Here is a 7,322-nt window from a genome sequence, read left to right as displayed (position 1 = left end):
TTAACATAAGGTGTTATGTACATAGTCATAAAATATTATGGTTGTAAATGACTAGAATAACTAGAATATACTTCAGTTTCATCTGGAGTAGTGCTCTCTGTTTTTCTTTCACCTAAGGATATAATACAATTCTTGATGCTTAAAAGTACTTTCTATTTGTATTTAATTAAACAGAAGTTATAGGACCTCTTCCATTAAGAAAAATCCTTTTTGAAAGTTCCTGCTACTCTTGTTGCAACATCACCTTAGAGTCCTGATGTATTGGAAAGATATTAAAATAAAATTTTAAGAGGTATTATATTTTAAAAATGACATCGAATTAAAAAAATACAAGAATTATGATAATTATTAAAATGTTCAAAGAAGACTGTAAAGAAATCATGAAAACTTTATTATCCAGGTGAAAGAAAAATTAATATTTATTAAAAATGTATCTCTCTCTCTCTCCCCTCTGTGTCCATACTGCGTGGCTCACTCCATTTGGAAAGTAGCCTATCTAGTCTTCTTTGCATTGCATTCTATTATGTTAAAAATATAGCTGGTGTGGAAGAATGAATTGGAATAGAGATACTACTTATTTAGTAAATGAAATATACTTTATAATTTTGATTAAGAGATACAGGAATAGAAATATTCGAAACTGAGATATTCAAAAGAATAAAACAATTTGGAAATTAATCGTTTAGTGTCTACTTTTCATGCCAATAATACAACAAACTAGACTTCTATTCAATTTCATTACTTGTGATCTGATGCAGCATGTAGCTTTGTATAAATTGCCACAAACACAGAATAGTCAATATACAATAAATGAAAGAAATTTTGTCTGAAGGTCCGCCCTAATAGCTCTATCTGAGTTTGTATTTGTTTGCAGTTTTCTTAGACTTTCAATGTTTTTATACACATACTCATTTTTCCTATAGCATTGGGGTAGTAAAAAAGCTTTTAAAACAACAACAAAAAATCAAACTTTTGCCTCCGAAGATTGCAATGTCATCTTAGAGCATTTTTGATAGTGTCCAAACACTTTGGCAATATTATCGAGGTTGATGATATGACCAGGTTTCCTTGAGGCATTTTTAAAACATATTATGGCTGTAAAAGTCCTAGATGGCATTTGATATGGATATTGAATTATAATTGTTAAGCATTATCACAATTTAAAAGTAGGCAGCATGTCTATCTCAGAATTGATATTTTTATAACAATTTTCTTAAATGTCAAGAAACAAAATAAAGAATTATGCACTATGGCAAGTTCATTTTTTCCCCCTATAAGATGAAGTCAACATTTATGGAGCTATGAGATTTTATTATTCTAAACACAGAGCAGAAGGAGCATTCATGAAGAGTGCTGGAAATGCTAGATAAGCTTTTAGTAACCGGCAGTGCCAGAGCTAGCTGTACTTAAGTTATCTTGTGTGCCTCCTTATTATTTTTCCTTGTTGTTGCTAAAGGGGAAATCTATTAACCAAGAGGAAAATTTAGACCAAAGAATCAATTACCTCCCTTTCTATATTCATCATGATAAGTCTACCCTTTTATGTTTAGCATGAGGACACAGTTTGCAGTATAAATCACTTGAACATTTAAAGATGCTTTACCTTAAATAAAATTAAATATTGGTGACTGGCAGTCACAAATATGGGGAATAAAGAACATACACTAAAATCACTTCCGTCTTACCTGATATATAATTCACTCTGCCACTGCTGTGCTAGCCCCGAGTTATTCCAGAGATTGGCTCACCAGCTGGGCTTTATTACAGCAATTAGAAAGGTGACCTTTTACAGTAACCAGTGGCTTTATTATTTTTTCAATGTGAAAATTATAAGCTGCATATGTAAAACATTTCAAATGAACAAAGAAGTCAAGTAAATAACATTTTAGGAGGTAAATCTAAGAAGTTTTACAACATATTTCCATTTTGTCATATGTAAGTTGGATTGATTGCCTGGGAATAGACACAAAAGTAATGGTTATACCACATTCCAATGTCAGTACTGTTATATTTGTCTTACAAAGCAACAATTGCTTTAACTTTCTGAATCATTCAATCACTTGACAAAAACATTATCAGGCATACAAAGTATGTGACTGTCTCTAACATTATGTTTTAAAAAACTATTTGTTATTAACTATTCATTAATAAGATCATTTAGAATTTTATGCTTTGGAAATGTAGATATTTGAACACCTTTTTTATTCTCCAGAGAATGACTGCTTTTCAAATCCATGAGTCTGAAAATAATTGATAAAACATAACAAAACATTTTTAGGGTATAGCACAGTTAATTAGAAATAAGGTTGGGGGTTAGTTCTACTCTTTAAAAGATATGTAACCTTGATTAAATTACTTAATCTCCTTACCTCCAGTTTCATTATCTTATAAGAGAGTTAATAACACCAGTATCTTAGACCTGTTATTGAAATTATTATGAGATAATTTATGTAAAATATTTAACCCTGACTGGCACATAGTGAGTGCTCAACAAATATTTGTTGGATGGATACATGGATAAATCTTCAAGTCAGATTGCATCATTAAATCACTTTTTATTATAAGGAAAAAGGAAAATGACTTTTTTTCCTCTCCTAGGTCACCTTTACTAAGCTGACTATAACTTTTTACTGGCTGAAATATTTTCAGTCAATCGTCAACTTTATTAAATGCACCTACAATTCCAAGCTCTAGTTATATACCTACAATCTCCAAACTGCCTTGCAAAATTCAAAATGTAAGGCAGAAGATAACATGTGTAAGGGTATACCACTAAAGCTATACAATTTTCACATTTCTCAAAATGCTCACCACAGAAGAAAGGGTACTTATGAGTCCTTTACTAAACATACATATATATTTATGAGCATAAATCTGCATCTAGAGGTAAGTTCTAGAAGAGGGAAAATGGAAGGACTTCTATGAAGGCTGAGCTTAGGGTTTAAAGTCCTGTGTTTTCATTTCAATTAAATTATACCTTAGTTTATGATTTTGGACAACTCGGGTTTTTCTGAGGCTCATTTCCCCCCATCCATCAAACACCTAGAATGATAAGTGAAATAATAACTTTAACATGCTTAATGAACCAGGATGCATTGGTCACTTACAGTGTCAGGGGTTATCATCAGTTATTGCCAGGCTGCATGCAACCATGTGCACTGTGATTTCCAGGTCTGACACATGGGAACTTGTAATAGGCTGTTATGATCAGCTTCCTCTTTCCACTCTACCTTGCTTCTATGGTCCCAGAGACTGTGCCCATATAACTTTGATATAATGGTATTTGTGAGCCCTTGAAGGGGGAGGCATCCTGAGTCAGCCTGTCCACAGCAATTTATTATGACCCTGTTTCTTATAATGAATCATTATTGCCCGTTCTTCTTCAGATGATGTCACAAGCATTCCATGTTTTTCTATTTGCATGTTACTATTTTACCAGTCTGTTAAACTAAATCCTAAGCTGAAGGCTACAGCTTCCCCAGAGAAAAATTAGTATGAGTTCATTTGTTACATCACTAGAAGGACTTCTCTGGAATTGCCTTAGTGCTAATAAGTCCTCTGCTACTTCTATATTCTAATATATTTTTATTTTTGTGGTTACCAAACAATAATGTAACTTGTTACATAGCTGTCTGCCTGATTAGACTACAAGCTCTTTAATGACAAAGACTAAACTTTAAAAAAAATTAATTTATGTCTATATTTATAGCAATCAACAAAATGTTAAAATAAATGCTTACTGAACTGAAAAAAAGATAAAAGAAAGATTTATAAAATAAGTTATGTAATTTTTAATATATATCTGTGTTAATTAAATAAAAGTTAGAAAGTACATAAAAGAAAGAAGAAAAAATAAACCTCTATTGAAAACACAATCATTGACAATAATGAAACATCACCTTAGAACCACTATATTGATTACAAAGACTGACAGTACTAACTGTTGGTAAAATGAAGTACACAGATGGTAGGGATATAAGTTTGGTTAATGCCTTTTGGCAGTATCTAGAAAAATGTATATGCTGTATGACCCTACAAATCTTTACTAAGTATTTAACCTAGAAATATCTAGTACAATACACTCAAGGTGGCACGTGAAAGTATGTTTATTGCAGTGGTGTTTGTAAGGGAAGAAAATAGGAAACAATTCATATCTCTTATTAGAAAGATAGGACATGGATAATTGAGGAGATATTATATAGCAGAGAAATGAATGGACTAGATGCATGAACGTGGATACTTAAAAGCATTTGAGTTCAAAGAACCATTCCTTTGTTCATAATCATTTATATACATTCAAATCCACACTCATACTACACTATGCCATATGTAGTTTATACATTTATACATACAGTGACGTTTTAAAAGATAGGCTGGAATACAAAAATAAAATCCATCAGGTACTTTTAGGGAGTATGGACACGAGAAAGTATAGAGGAGACAGAAGATGACAAGGGAGGAGAACAGTGATACTTCACATTTATCTATAGATTATAATGAAAACAAAATAGCATGTTGGTGTGTTGCTTCTCCTTGCCCAAATATGTAGTTTAAACTTTAAAACAATAGTTATTTTTATTCATTCAGGTTTTAGCACATACATCTTTATTTGTGCTACTTGCAGTTTGAAATGCTTTCCATGGCAATTACATTGTGTGGCATTTGGAATGTATTGGAAACATTTATTGGACACCTACTTGGTGCTAGGCAGTTTTTTAAATTCTTGGGCCAGAATGAGAACCAGTATCTAATCCTGAATAGTCTGAAAAGACAAGGAATCCAGGCAACCAGTGCACATTGACGACCAGATAGGACGTTTCTCGGCCATTATCACCAAATTGAATTCTCTGTATAATTTCTGTGCCATTTTTCTCAGTAACATCTTTAAAATACATTACTCATGAATGAAACAAGTTAGCAATTAATAAATAAACCATATAAGGGAGTATATACAGAATCATTTAATAGTACCCTCTCAAGATGTTTCTTTTTCAATATATCTTTATTGATTTCAGAGAGAGGAAGGGAGAGAGATAGAGAGGGAGAGAGAAACATCAATGATGAGAGTCATTGATTGGTTGCCTCTTGCACGCCCCCAACTGGGGATCAAGCCCACAACCCGAGCATGTGCCCCGACTGGGAATCAAACCACGATCTCCTGGATCCTAGGCCGACACTCAACCACTGAGCTACCCTTGGCCAGGCAAGATGTTACTTTCTAACATGCAGAATGGCCAGCAGTGCAATTCACATTCTCTAGCACAGTCTCTCCCTTTTTACTTGGTTCTGCTATTCCAAAGCCTTTCTAGATGCCAATGGAATAAATATATGTACATGAAATGATCTGTTCAATATCTACTTTCCCAAGAAACAAGGAATCATTTCTGCAGGGTCTTGGGTATTTACAGATGTTTCTGACACTAAGTGAGAACTAGGCCTGTCTCCTACAGTTAATTTTTCTTTTTCTTTCTTTTTTTTTTTTTTAATTTTATTTCAGTTAATTTCTCTTATGAAAAATTATCATCCATGTTGTGTTGCCTGTTTATAAGCTCTGGAATAAAAAAGGCTATAGATTATGATTGTAGATATTCAGGTAGAGTTTACAACCAAGGGCTAAAGCAGAAAGGAGAGTAAATGCCAATTTTACCACTTTCTATGGTAGTCAAGGAGTGTTGGGTGAAGCAGGTTTGTATCATCTACTTTTGGAAAATGTATGTGTTTTAATGACACTAAAAGACAATTCCTTAAAAATTGTAACAATATATTGTGCTTTCTCATCATAATACCTTCTCAACTCAGATGAAAAAAATATGGGCATTTTGCATGGCATGGTCAGTATGGTTGTTCAAATTTACACATAGGTAAAAATACATCAGAAGGTAGATATATGTAGATTCAGGGGTGGGGCTGGCCTGCATCCTGTGCTAGTTTTTTCAGCTGCAGATGAGAGGAAGAGAGGATACAGGCACTGAGGTAGAGAGTTGGGGTGGGTCTATTCATAAATAACAACAGCTACAGAAAACATAAGATATTTTTCAAACTTGAACTTACATTAAAAAAAATTTTTGGACACTGACAATGAAAAACAACATGTAAAAAGATGGACACTAAAAAAAATTATGATGCTTTCCCACCCTCTACCCCTTGTCACCCCACCCAGAAGCATGCTCTGGCCGTACCTCCTGAGCTCTGGGCTCCTGCTAAGCCCACACAGCTGTCCTCTCCTTCCAGTATGATCATCTACTGGGATCTCATCGCCCATGATGAGATGTTCTCTGATATCTACAAAACCCAGGAGATCGCAGAGGGCTGTGTCCCTGGAGGTAGAAGGGAAGACAGTCAGTAGGACAGTGGGTAACATTGGCAGAAATGCCTCCTCTGAAGGCCAGAGAGCGAAGGTACCGAAAACACAGTAATCACTGGTGTTGATATTGCCCTCAACTATCATTTGCAGGAAGCCAGTTTCACAAAAGAAGCCTAGAAGAAGTACATCAAAGATTACATGAAATCAGTCAAAGGCAAACTTAAAGAACAGAGCCCAGAAAGAGAAAGCCTTTTATGTCAGGGGCTGCAGAACAAATGCAGCATGTCCTTGCTAATTTCAAAAACTACCAGTTCTGTATTGGTGAAAACATGAATCCAGATGGTTGCTCTGTGGGACCTCCATGAGGATGGTGTGACCCCATGGATGATTTTCTCTAAGGATGGTTTAGAAAATGGAAATATGTTAAAAAGTTGGGCAATTTGGATCTATCATTGGTCGTCATAACTGGCTGCTGCTTTTCATCCATACTCCAGGACTAAGACAAATGGGACTGATGTCATCTTGAGCTCTGCATTTTTTTTTTTTTTGACCTTGATTTATTGGGCGAGGAGGTATTGTTTTTAAGAAAAAGCATGTCATGTAGGTTGTCTAAAAATAAAATGCATTTAAACTAAAAAAAAAAAAAAAAAAAAAAAGAATTATGAAGCAGTAGAAACGAAGTTAGTCAAACTCTGGGCTTCTGCCAAATTTGACAGGCAAGCAATTGGCAGAGACTCGAGGGGAACTTAGATGTAGTGGCAAGGGCCACCTGCTTCTTTTAAGAGATTAACTATTGTTAAGCCCTTGGCGCTCAGCAATGGAACCTTGTTTCCACAAGCAGGAGGCAGAGCGTGCTGCTGTGTTAGTCTTGGGAATTCACGCCAAGTCAGAATCATTCCTGCTTTCCACTGAGGCAGGACCAAGCACACAGCCAAACAGCTGAGGTGTCTGCTGTTGTGAGAGTTTTTTAGAGGTTGAACGTTCCTTCAGGCAATATATATTTTATCTCTCGAATTTC

General features: G+C 34.7%; 1 pseudogene across 1 annotated transcript; it reads left to right on the top strand.

The window, feature by feature from the left end:
* The first annotated feature begins 6,232 nt into the window (after positions 1-6,232).
* LOC308562899 (translationally-controlled tumor protein pseudogene) lies at positions 6,233-6,830 on the top strand (annotated as a pseudogene). The gene has a single exon. The product of its transcript is annotated as a translationally-controlled tumor protein pseudogene (transcript).
* The last annotated feature ends 492 nt before the right edge of the window (positions 6,831-7,322 follow it).

Source organism: Miniopterus schreibersii, assembly GCF_964146895.1.
Source record: "Miniopterus schreibersii genome assembly, chromosome: 10".
Classification (NCBI taxonomy): Eukaryota; Metazoa; Chordata; class Mammalia; order Chiroptera; family Miniopteridae; genus Miniopterus; species Miniopterus schreibersii.
The sequence above is the reverse complement of the archived record's forward strand: the minus strand, read 5'-3'. Positions and strand labels throughout refer to the sequence as shown.